Source organism: Gastrolobium bilobum, unplaced genomic scaffold, assembly GCF_033153095.1.
Source record: "Gastrolobium bilobum isolate Gb01-03AN ecotype WA unplaced genomic scaffold, APGP_CSIRO_Gbil_v1 utg4835, whole genome shotgun sequence".
Taxonomy (NCBI): domain Eukaryota; kingdom Viridiplantae; phylum Streptophyta; class Magnoliopsida; order Fabales; family Fabaceae; genus Gastrolobium; species Gastrolobium bilobum.
The window spans coordinates 34986-48277 of NW_026899703.1; the positions used below are offsets into that span (position 1 = coordinate 34986).

The 13292-nt window shown below is 37.2% G+C and overlaps 1 pseudogene; it reads left to right on the top strand.

The window, feature by feature from the left end:
* The window catches only part of LOC133292788 (beta-amyrin synthase-like), a 31183-nt pseudogene extending 18205 nt beyond the window's left edge, over nucleotides 1-12978 (top strand).
* The last annotated feature ends 314 nt before the right edge of the window (nucleotides 12979-13292 follow it).

Here is a 13292-nt window from a genome sequence, read left to right on the forward strand (position 1 = left end):
GCATAATCGCATTGTCTCGTCCTTCTTCTTCACAAAGATAACTGGTGCTCCCCAAGGCGACACCCTCGGCCGAATGAAATCTTTCGCTGAAAGATCCTCAATATGCTTCTTCAGCTCAGCCAACTCCGGTGGCAACATCTGATATGGAGCTAATGAAATAGGCCCCATGATGAGTCTCCAATTTACTATGTATTAAGGGTCAATATGAGTGTGAAATTGATTTAAAAGTAATTAAAAAGTATGAGAATTATAATTAAATTGTTATTTTATTCTCAATAATATTCTCGTAAGATTTCTGATATTTTTCAGTAATTTCAGCTCAATAAAGAGATAAATTGGAGATATCAAGTAGAGTTGCTTTGGATTTCTGAATCATTGAAGATCTTATCAAATCCTAGTTTGAATATTTTTAAGGAAAGTTTTCCATTAAATTAAAAAGAGGAAGATTTGGTCAAAGATATGATTAGAAATTTGAAGGATTGAATCAAAGATATGATTACAGATTCTAGTGAAGATTCTATTAAAGATATGATCAGGATTTCTAAGCAAGGCATAAACTCTATAAATAGAGACCCAGACCTCAGAGACAAAAAATCTTTTGCTGGAGAGAATTTTAGGAGACTCACGCTGGAGATGATGATTCTTCTTCTTCTTCTTCTTCTTCTTTATTGCTTTTATGAATTCTTTTTATTATTTTAATTTGTTTAAGCCAGCTAGCTATGTCTGGCTAGTTTGTTTTTGTAGTTGGGATCACAGACCCAATGTGAATCCTTTATAATTTCTGTATTGATATTTTATAATTTAATTAGTTTGTTTGTTTTATTCTACCTGGTTTAATTTTTCATATCCTGTTTGGAACTGATCACTCTAAATTATAGGGCTTTGAGGGTTAGGACTCACAATAGACATATTGGAGTTTTAGTCTGGACAAGGGCAGAATAACAATTTGTGTATGATCTAAACATAGGCTTACATAAATTGCAGACTCATAATTCATTTGCTTAATGCTTAATTCAAGAGGAATTACTAAGACATTAGAATTCTAATTGGGTTAAAGGGTTGAAATCACTAAGACATTCGGGTTCAACTATTTTATAGGTAAATAATGAATTGTCTGAGCAAACCAATTAATTAATTATAAATACAATATAGGAATATAAGGGAGGATCGGAGGTGAAGTTCATCCTGGCTACATCCTTTTTATAATTTTTCACAACTCTCATAAATTCTTGATATTTCTTTATCTCTTCTTGCATGTTTTTAATATTATTGTTTTTAATTTTCTGTTTTTAATTTACATCAACCAATTTCAAATACTTTCTCAAACCAAACCAATTTTATTTTCCAACTTAAGGGGAATAGTTAAACTAGTACTTGGTGCATTAATCCTCGTGGGAACGATACTCTACTTATCACTTTATTACTTGAAACAAACAGTATACTTGCCGATTTTGCAACACCCCACACCAGGAAACAAATCTATGGAGAACTCTATCTCTCTCTGTCACGGAAACTCAGAAATCTCCTCAGGAAACACCTCGAGGAATTCCCTCACCACAGGAATGCCAGCGATGTCCTCCTGTGCCCCACTCACCAAACCTCCCAACATGACATAACCAAATGCCCTGCTCTCAATGCTCTCCTAGCCTGTAGCAACGAAATGTACGGCGAGGAACTGGCTGTGGAGTCACACGGAGACATCACCACACGCTTGGCACAACAGTCAATCATCACAATATTCCTGGACAACCAATCCATGCCCAGAATAATCTCCAGGTTGGCCATCGGCAATCCTATCAGATCCACCGATAAGTCACGGCCATCCCACTGAAATGCCACATCGCGATGAACAGTGGTAGAATCACACCTTTCTCCGGTGGCGGTGGTCACCCGCAACGGTGGAGAAAGCATAGACATGGGCAACTCAAGCCCCACAGCAATCGGGGTAGCAATAAAGGAATGTGTAGCCCCAGAGTCAAACAAGACATCAACAAGAGAACCACCAATGGTAACAATACCTTTGACAAGGTTCGGAGCTCGGTCCGATTGCTGACGATCCAGAGTATAAACATGCCCCGTGGCAGGTGACACTGCAGGTGCCGAAGTAGGTGGAAGGGGAACCATTTGCAATGGTATTGCCTGAACTGCAGCAGCCCTCGCTGTCGTCGACGGACAGTCTCTGGAGTAGTGGCCCTCCTTGCCACACTGGAAGCATATCAACTGGTCTGTAGAACACGGCCCAAAATGAGTCTTCCCACATCCCGAACACCTGGGAGTGGGAGGTCTCGCTGCACTCCCCTGAGCAAAAGTCCTCTTAAACTGATTTGGAGCTTGCCGAGCCGCCAACTGCTTTCCCTTACCTTTGTTCCCAAACTTCTTGTCTCGCCATGAAGTGGAACGACCATCTACCTTCATCGTCTCAGCAACCTTGGCCCTCTTGGCCTGACTCGAGTGGCGGAAGTCCTCGATATCCCGACACTGCTGCACCAGTGTCCCAAAGTCTCTCGAAGCAGAACCAGTAAGGTAACTAGCAATATCCTCACTAAGTCCCCTGCGGAACTTAGCAGCCAAGAAAACTGGAGTAGGTCTCTCCATCCTGAAGTGTGCAAACTTCACCAGCTCATTGAACTTGGCCAGGTACTCGTCCACAGACAACGAGCCCTGAACCAACCTATCGAACTCCCCTTGCTTCCTCTCCTGTGCATCATACGGGAAGTACCGACCCAGAAAGCAATCCTCGAAGAATGGTCATGTCATCACATGACCCTGCATCTCAAAAGCATAAGAGGTGTTCGTCCACCACTCATGGGCATCGCCCTCCAGCATGTATGAGGCAAACATCAGCTTCTGCGAATCTGAACACTGCATGACCCGGAAGATCTTGTTGTGAAAAGCATTAAGCCGGCGGTCAATCAAATCACGGTCTGCAGCAGGCTCCACAAAGGGTTCCATCACCCCAGTAAGATGACCAGTGCCCTCAACACGGCTCTAGCTCTCACCCTGCAGACTAGGTGGAGGCGGCGGTGTGGCGGTGGAGGTGGTGGCGGTGGGAACTGAACAACAGCAGGACCAGCTCTCATCTCCTCCAACATGACTCTCATCATGGTCATGTTCTCCAAACGGTTCGCCTCAAGAGCATCCTCCGTGGCCTTCCGGTTCGCTTCCCTGGCAGCGTCCATCATTGCCACGTTGGCCAATCTAGCGGCCTCCTACATCTCAGCTAATGCAGTCAGGATCGGGTCGGGTTGACCCTCAGCAGTCCTGCGGGTTCTCTTGGAATTTACCATGACTCTGCACAAGTTACACAATTATGAGTTGATCAGGCCCACGCAATGTGATCACATATGCATCATCATCATAAAATCCAATGGAGCAAACACACAAGACAGACACAACCAAACATCTTAGTTATTGCAATACATACAGGCTTGTCCCTAGAACCTTTGCTCTGATACCATAAAATGTAACACCCCGTGTATACCCGGTTTGTTAACATGTCATCGTATTAAGCTATGCTTAATTAAAATTGCGGAATATATTTTTCTTTTCAATTATGACGTCATTAATCATTACCAACTTGCTTTTAATCGATTAATAAAAATGGCCTGTATGTAAATTGCAAATAAACATCTAACTGAAATACCTCATTAATTAAAACAATATAAATATGTCTCTAGTCACGGAACTACAACTCGTAGACCGGACAAACTATCAGTTATACAACTCAGACTAAAGTACTAACCATCAAGTTACATGGATAAACCCCATGCTCACACAAATAAAGCAACAAAGCCTACAAATCTCAACAGCAACAACGTAATCATAAATGAAGCTAAAAGCATAAAAGCAGCAGGCATTTCCAGCACCCAACATGTCATCATATAATCAGCAATATCTAACTCAGCTCCGGCCTCCTGCCGCCTGAGGTCTCAACCCCAGCACTACCTGAACCTGAAATGGTGCCCCAACCGTGGGGTGAGATCTCTAAACAGAAATCTCAGTAAGAAAAGGGGTCCTCAAGGATCTTCCACCCCAAGCTCACTTACATGTGCAATATAAGTTCAAAATCATTTAACAGTATAAGTTCCAAAACTATGCAGTGCAACAGATATTCATGCCATGTGTGTTATAACTATTCTACTGGCCAGAGAAATGCAGGAATACGTCTATTACCCACACTAGTACAAGGAACACCGCTTGCACCTCACCCACAGCCTCACCATATTGTATGTACTACATACTCAGGCTTACCGTATAGGTGGAACACCACATGCATATCAAGAAGACACTGGCATATAACAACTCAATAGTATTTCCAACACATCAAAAGCATGTAACACAGCATGCATATAACCATGCCCCCATGGGGCATGGTGGAACCACAACATGGCTAAACCGAGGACACGAAAGCTTACCTTGCAAGCTAGCTATCCAAGCCAAGAGTCCACACAATCTCACAGTCCAAACACAGCAGATCACAATCTGATTTAGGACCAGCAAGCATATCAATAAACATAGCTCATAAGCATAAACAAGACTGCGTTTTTCCTTTTACGTTTTACGTCTTAAGGCTACCAACAAGCCACAAGCCCTTAAACACTTAGGTTCTGACTTAGGTAATTTATCCCAGAAGTTCAACTTCCTCAAAATAGGGTCCACGAACCCATTACTCAATTCTATATGAACAGTAAGCTATTGTTCCTCGAAAACCCAGAATATCCAGATATATGTCGGGGACATATCCGGATATCAATATTCAGATATCATATCCGGATATCATATCCGGATATCCATATTCGGATATCAGAAAACCCCATATCCGGATACCAATATCCGGATATCATATCCGGATATCCATATCCGGATATCACATCCAGATATTTCGCGACAGAATGCAGATTCTGCATTTCGCGAAAATCCAAACCAAAGATCTAACTTTTACCGATTACAGAGGCTTAAACATGCATTTCTAAGTGTGTTAAGCATTACCCAACGTTAGGTTATCCTCTTAAGCTCATTACATGCATCAAGGTTCCATTTTTAACCAATAGCTCATGATCAAAGGTTGAGTATGTTTACCAAGCTTCTCAAAGCAGAAAACGGCAGGGAAATGGAGCTTCCTACACCCCTCCACTGTGCAGTAACCAAAGGCCACGAAAATGCACCACAAGAAAGACTCTTTCTTCACAAAGGTGACACTTTGAAGTTCAAAAGGTCAAGACTATGGCTTCCACCACCCACACTATGAAGTCAGCACCTCCACACACTCAAACGGAGGCTACAACTCAGCAAGGAAGTCACTCACAACCTCACAAGATCAACCCACACAAGGCAAATGTGTTTAGAGATGAAGAGATGAAGCAAATGTGACAACTTGGTCTCAAAATGGTAAAGAAGACCAATGGAACAGTGAACCAGCAGCTGACTAGCCCCAAGACTCACGTAGGATCAGAATTATGGCCTAGGGTTTTGTGCTAACAAGAGTATATATAGCCACTTATGAATTAAACACACAATACTAGCGCTAATGGCTACGCTTAGCATTTTAATCCCAAACTTAGGATTTTTAACCTACTCAATTTTACAAGAATTATCATATTTTTATTATATTTTTCGGAGTACCTTTTTGGTACGCGCTTTTCCGTAGCCAGAATCAGTTCTGGCACCAGTTCTCATTATTTTAACTTAAAATTCGTTTTACAAGTCCTATATATTATTCTAGTAATATTCATGCACTTATTATAATTTTCTGGGATACTTTATCAGTACGCATTTATACCGACTAGCAGAACCGATATCTGCACTTTTCTTCCGAAAATCGACTTTCAACATTATTACTCACTTACTACAAATTATTAAAGCCTCATAATAATTATTAGGGTCAATTATTGAATTATTTCCTAATTTTCACATTTAATTATTAATTACCTTAATTAACGGTGCAGATTCTTACACATTACCTATCAGCACTGCAAGCTACTAATGGCCATTGGCCTGCTCAAGAAGCTGGTCCACTCTCCTTTGGTCAGTATCATAAATACTTTATTTCATGGGTAATTATTAATTATGATCCTCTAACGGTATAAGTAAAATTACTTTATTTAGTAGACCTTTTTTTCCTTATACCATTAGTATATATATTTTATTAAGATTCATAAGCATATCGTAATCTTCAACTTTTTTGTATATTAAATATAAATTTTGAATATTGAATAAAAAATATATTAAGGTTTTATATTTGTCCTTTTAAATGATAATTATTTTAATTAAATATATATATTTGTCTTTTCGAAGAATCAATTTGATATCCTGAAAATAGTAAAATTAAATATCAAATAGACATTAAAGATTCACATTTGTGGTGTATTCATTTCGGGGAAACCAAATACAATGTAAAAATGTTTGTGTACTGCAAACACCATTAAAAGTAGGGTTGGCAAAAATGAGCTAACCTGTCGGGTTGGCTCGTAACCCGTAAAAAATGAGTCGGGTTGGGTTGGCAAAAATGAGCTATCAATCTGAGCCAACCCGACCCGAGCCAGCTCGTGAAAAAACAAGCTAACCCGCAGGTCAAACAAGCCAACTCGCGAGTTGAGGTTTTTTTTATATATAAAATACAAAATATAATATACAAAAATGGACAAAACTCACACATGTTGTCATCATTTTTCTTCCTTTTCTAAACCTAAGTCTCAAATCTTCTCACATCCCTGTCATTTTTATATTGTTAGGCTGTGTTGGTTCAAATATCTTACCCACTTGGTAGCAAGTGGTTCTGATTATTTCTTGATGTTGATGCAAATTTGTTGTGAAGAAAATTCGAAACTAAAATATTTTGCTTTTATTTCTCATTTTGTAACCCTTTGTTTATGCTAATAGAAGCCACATAACTGGTGCATTAATACTACAGGGTCATTTAAATAGGCTGAAAACGAGCCAACACACAAGCAATTTTTTAGCCAACCCGCGAGCCAATTTTTGAACCAACTCGCGAGCTATTTTTTCAAGCCAACCCACGAGTCATATTTTTGAACCAACCTGCGAGCCAATCCTAACCCGACTCGGGTCGGGTTGGGCTGGATTTTCTGGCTCATTTTTTTTGGAGCAAACCATAACTCGGCTCGTTTTTTCGAGTTGAATGCGGGTTGGGCCGATCCGGGTTGACCCGTTTTACCAACCCTAATTAAAAACAGTGTCAATATTTCTTTTTCTTTATTTCAAGTGGGACCCATGTTTTTGTGTGTTAGCATGATATAAATTTTTTTGTCCTGCAACATTATTTGATTTCCCATTTATTATTAGATGCTCAAATCGGTAACATTTATATTTTTAAAAGATCAAAATAAATATTTATTTTAAGGAAAAATAATTTGTCCTTTTAAAGGACCTAAGTTATATTATTTTACTCCTTATAAATATACACTTCTATAATACTAAAGTTTTATTTTTTTCTCTTCAGAAATTTTCGAGTGACATAGAAAGTGAAAGAAAAATATAACTTTAATATTATAATTATGTACTCCTCAGAGTACATAGTTATAAAAAAATAAAAGTACATATTTTACATAGACGTCGTTTTTATTAATAATTTGATATGCACCGGAATTTTGAGGAAGTTCAAGTTCAGATGCACTAATGAACATAAATTTTGCACTTGCGATAAAATATTGCAGGTATTTTGCATGTACATTACAGGCCATCTTGATTCAGTATTCCCAGAAGAGTACCGCAGAGAGATGCTTCGTTATATTTATTGCCACCAGGTACACTTGTTCAATTTCAGACTATTTGCGTACATACCCAATTAACCATGATGTAAAATTAGTGAATGATTAGCATTGTTGTATATTAAATTATTAATTGAATGTTATCAAAAAAAAAAAAAATTATTATTAATTGAAGAACCAAGATGGGGGGTGGGGACTAGACATAGAAGGACATAGCACCATGTTTTGTACTCCACTCAACTACATATGTATGCGCATTCTTGGAGAAGGGTCTGATGGAGGTCAAGATGATGCGTGTGCTAGAGCTCGCAAGTGGATTCATGATCATGATGGCGTAACATATATACCGTCGTGGGGGAAAACTTGGCTTTCGATATGTTTTTCTAATATATTCAATATAATGGTCTACTCATATATTTTTTTTTTTTTTTTGTGTGGAAAGTTTTTTATAGTATATTCATTTCAACTGATAGACATATGAAGGTCAGGGATAATGTAAGGTGTTTAATGTTAATGCAAATTTGTTTTTATATTTTTATGTAAGTGGGTCTCGTTGTAAAGAGAAAGAAAAAAAATGTGGGAGAACAGAAACATTTCCCCCATAATATAATAGTTTTTTCCGGTTAATAAAACTTTAGGAGAGGAAAAATTATCTCATTCCATGGTCAGTAAATGCTACAAGCCTGATGAGGGCTTATAACAATAATTTTTTTTTTCTGGGTACATTATAACAATATTTTTAGATGAACGTAACTATCAATGTATATCTAACGACAGAACCAACGTAGATGGTTAAAGAAATGTTAAAATTTGAACCTAAAAATAAATGAGTATAAGGCCTGTTTGGTGAGATATATAAGGCCTGATAGTATAAGCTTATACTATACGTTATGACATTTTCAGTTGTTTAGTGTGACCATCGTATAGTATAAGCTTATACAGCAGGATTCCTTTATATATCAAAATGATGTATAACTCAATCCGGCCTAGGAGTGGTGGATAGGCCTGATAAGGGGTTGATGTATTAATATTGCTTACAAGTACAATTCCCAAGAACTAATATATCATTTCAATATTTATATATTAAAATAAATTTTTTTAATATATTAATTTTTAAAATATTAGAGAATATTATTTTATACAATATCATACTAAACGCTGGATAGTATTAAAATTTAATCAGGTTTTATACAATCAGGTCTTATAGTATCAGGTCTTATCCTATCCCATTGCTTCCACCGTATAAACCGGATGACGTAACCAGTACAAGTTTTTTATTTTTAGAAAAAACTTTAAGATAGGCACTTAAACAGTTAAACGTAAAAGAGAACTTTTTATTTCTGATTATATTGTGCAACTTGTTTTTTCTTTGGAATACGATAGAAAAAACACAAGCCTACTAATTAGGCAAGAATAGTGGAGGGATATCCATCCCTACCATGTCATCCACCGGGAGGTGGAAGCATTCCTTGGGGGAGGAGTAAAGAATCAGACATCCCAGTTCTAAGTGTGTGCATTCGAAGCCAGCGAATCCGCCATGCAGTTGCCTTCACTATAAACATGAGAGATTTGCACATCTTAGGCCCTGCATTAGCTAGAGACGCTGGATATATGCTGCACCAAGCTAGAGAGAGGCCGATAGATATTGAGTCTGTTTGGCCAGCACAATTAGTTGGCCAAATAATAGAAGCATTGGCTCATGTCAGTGCTGCCCCAACAGATACTCCAACTTAAAACATATTAGCATCTTAGTTGGAATGTCCGTCTCACTTTTCCCGTATGTAGTAGTCATTGTATGCTGACAATGACTGTAGAATGACTTGGCTTTTTCTCCCACATTTGAGGAGCTCAGCTCTACCTATAAATACCCTTTTTTTTACACTATTTACTAATGTTATGAGCTGTTATTATGATAATATAGAGAGCCACCGTAGCCATTTGTTCACCATCCCCCTCTACCTATAAATACCCTTTTTTTACACTATTTACTCCTAAAGTGACATACTTCACCTCTTGAGGTATACATACATGGGTCTCGTAATAATTAATGACTCAATAAATTTTAATTGTTGGATACACAAAAATCAACAGTTAAGATATGGTATAAGACTTTTCATTCTTATGCCAGTGTAAGTTGATCATCTCTCTCACACGCGCGCGCACACACGTACACATATATATAAAAATTGGAACATATCGTAATTATTTATGCAAATATTTTTTTTTGATAAACATGTTTTTCTTCTTTTTATTTTTCATGTGTGTATGTTGTTGTACGTCACTTATATGAGTCAATCTTGCAACTGCAGATACTAGGTTTATTCGACTGGTCGGGAGCCAACCCAATGCATCTAGAGTTTTGTATGCTTCCTTCTTTTCTTCCTATGCATCCAGGTGGATTATGATATAACTAATCCTGTCCGGTTATTATGTATGCAATAACATAATAATTAATACATGAAATTAATATACAACTTACTAATTAATTGAGTGTTTATTTAACGAAAATTATAATTATCCAGATCTTGTTGCACACCATTTTTAATTTGGACCAGTAAACGCTAACTATGCATAAATAACTGGTGAACACGGATTTTAAGTAAACAGTATGCATTTATATAGCATATATAACTATATATTTTTTTTTATGCGATTGTGATCTGAATTAATGCAGCTAAAATGTGGTGTTATTGCCGGCAAGTTTACTTGCTTATGTCTTACTTATATGGGAAGAGATTTGTGGGTCCAATCACACCAAGTTGGGAGAAGAAATTTTTATTCAACCTTGCCATAAAATTAATTGGAAAAAAGTACGTCATGCCTGTGCAAAGGTGAGAGAGTAGATCAATCTATATATTATCATCAGTAGATCACGTACCAAACTATATGATCGTGGAGGAATTGTTAATTCATGTCATATGTACATATGACAGGAAGATCTTCACTATTCTCATCACTTCATACAAGATCTATTATGGGATAGCCTATACATGTTCTCTGAACCACTTTTTACGCACTGGCCCTTCGACAATATGGTAAGAGAGAAGGCCCTTCAGATAACAATGAAACATATCCATTACGAAGATGAGAATGGTCGATACATTGACAATGGATGTGTGGAAAAGGTAGGTATCATACCACCTTTCGCTGTACCTATGCATCAACTACAATAAAAATAAAATTAAAGACACATATAATTCTAAACATCATAAAATAAACATTAACATTGTATAAATTTATTTACTGGCCAGGTTTTGTTTATGCTTGCTTGTTGTGTGGAAGATCCAAATGGAGATGCTTTCAAGAAGCATCTTGCAAGGATCCATGATTACTTGTGGCTTTCAGAAGATGGAATGACCATGCAGGTATAACTCTCTCTCTCTCTTTATCTCTCCCTCTCTCTTTTTGTATAGCTTTTTCAAAATGTGTAATCAATGGGATATTAAAAAATGCACTTTATCGTATTTATTTGGTGTAGGGCATTGGTAGCCAATCATGGGATGCTGGATTAGTTGTTCAATCTCTGCTTGCCACAAACCTTATTGACGAAATTGGTCCTACACTTTTGAAAGGACATGACTTTCTCAAGAAATCTCAGGTGTGTTTAATGTACATTCCAACTCGAACTAAGAAACATATTCACGTAGAACTAACTACCTACAAATTCACAATATTTTTTAATGTAGCACAATTTTCTTAATACTAATCGATATCCGTAGACCATGAAAAAGGGGAGAAAAACACGATTGATCTTATAAACAACATAAGTAAGCCCCATTTCATTTTCCATAACATATTTGTAAGTGATTGATTTCTCTGTTTTCATTAATTGTTGAACAATTATATTTGTCTGCTAGCTCTATAGTTAGCAGTAATGAATTAAAGTTCACATTCCATAGGTTAAGGAAAACTCTTCAGGAGACTTTAAAAGAATGTTTCATCACATTTCTAAAGGATCATGGACCTTCTCTGATCAAGATAATGGATGGCAAGTTTCTGATTGCTCTGCAGAATGTTTGAAGGTAATGAAGTAAATTAATTCTTGAACTTGGTTTCACTTATTAGTTAAGACTAGACAAATCATGTTGTGTTTCAGTGCTGTCTACTTTTATCAATGTTTCCATCAGAGATAGTTGGTGAGAAGATGGATGATGAAAAGTTATTTGATTCGGTTAATCTCCTTTTGTCGCTTCAGGCAAGTTTTATTAAATTTACATCCATATGCTTTTAATTAATTAACCAATGGCCCTTTTTTCTTTTTTACAACAAATGGCCCTTTTATTTGCATAATTTTTGTTTCCATCGTAGTAACATGGGAAACAATTAACTTGTTTGCTTAGAGCACACTAATTTTTTATTTCTATTTTTTGTACGTGATTCACTTTGAATCTCAAATCTCCAATTCGATTATTGTAGGGTAAGAAAGGCGGTTTCTCAGGGTGGGAGCCAGCAGGAGCTCAAGAATGGTTGGAAGTATGTGATAAATAATCGAAATCGGATCTTCCCATATTTCGTTTCACCGTATCATATCACGTGAAAAATCATTTAATAGATATATGGTCACAATTTTAATGAAAAATTTGTGAAATGGAAAAGGAAAAATGATGATTTTAATTTTGACATTTAATTTATCAATAATGGATAAGATTATTCACATTAAGAGAATTCATTCTCCTATATGTTCTGGTCTGGCAAGATGAACCTAGGATCTGGCTGGAGGGCCCACCATCATTCAGCACGCGGAGTATGTGACTCCCTCATAGTGTTCCCTTATATTTCCCTTGCATGCATGACCCTTTATACATTGTGGGTAATGTTGCCTCTCACCTAGTGGGGTCCATAAGGTTGGAAACGGTTATGGCTTCATGCCTTGTGCATTAAGAGAGAATTTCTAACTTCCTATTTAAAGGGGTCCTAGCTCCTCTATTGTTCATCTTTCCAATTCTACTCTCCAATGCTATTGCTTCGCTGAACTTGCTTCATAACCATAATCTATATCCCTTACTCACCATCCCCATTGTACACCCTTAGCATACCTAAGGCTAATCAAATATACCTTAGAGCTTTGGTCTATATACCACTGCGTCCTTTATCTTCTTTATATCAACATATTTTACCCACTTGGGAAACATATTTATACTTCACACTCTGATTTAGTTCAGTGCTGCCGTTTATGGGATTCGAACCCAACACCACACGGTAAATTCTGATTCTCATTCTCTAATCTTTGTTCTAGCTAATTATTGCTTGAGTTTTGAGTTTTGAAGCTTCAAATAAAAAATAGTGGTGAATACTCGCAACACTGTTCAGCCGATTCAAGATCCAGTTCAGAACGACACGTGGAGACACTAGATAAACACTTAGTTTCCTCTGTTCGTGCTCTACCCACACCACCACCAGTAGGATGAGAGGAATATACTCTCATGAAGATGTATGTAAGAAGGGTAATAGGGGGATTATGTTCTACCAGTGAGGTGGTATAACTAGCTTTTGAAGGGAGAATAGTCTAATAGGTTAGACTGATTATAAGATGTGAATGTAAAGTGTGTGAGGGTATCTGAGATA